We start from the raw sequence: 266 nt of genomic DNA on the forward strand, positions 1-266 counted from the left end.
CCCCCACGGTGCCTTGACTCCGGTCCCCGAGTCACCCCCAGCTCTTTTCATTGGTGGATCTGAAACACCCAATGGGGGGGTTCGAGTCCCCCTTGGGGTAACTGAGGCACAAGGTGGGGAAGGGGAGGGATCAGAGGCACAGCTGTGGGAGGGACCCCAGGTGCCCAGGAAAGCCCACTCCCCTCTCAAGGCTTGGTTCATTTTTGGGGAGGGGAGCAGGTAAATTGCAGGGAGGGGATTGGGTAAGGTGAGTCATGTGACCCCCC

Source organism: Alligator sinensis, unplaced genomic scaffold, assembly GCF_000455745.1.
Source record: "Alligator sinensis unplaced genomic scaffold, ASM45574v1 scaffold113_1, whole genome shotgun sequence".
NCBI classification, from domain to species: Eukaryota; Metazoa; Chordata; order Crocodylia; family Alligatoridae; genus Alligator; species Alligator sinensis.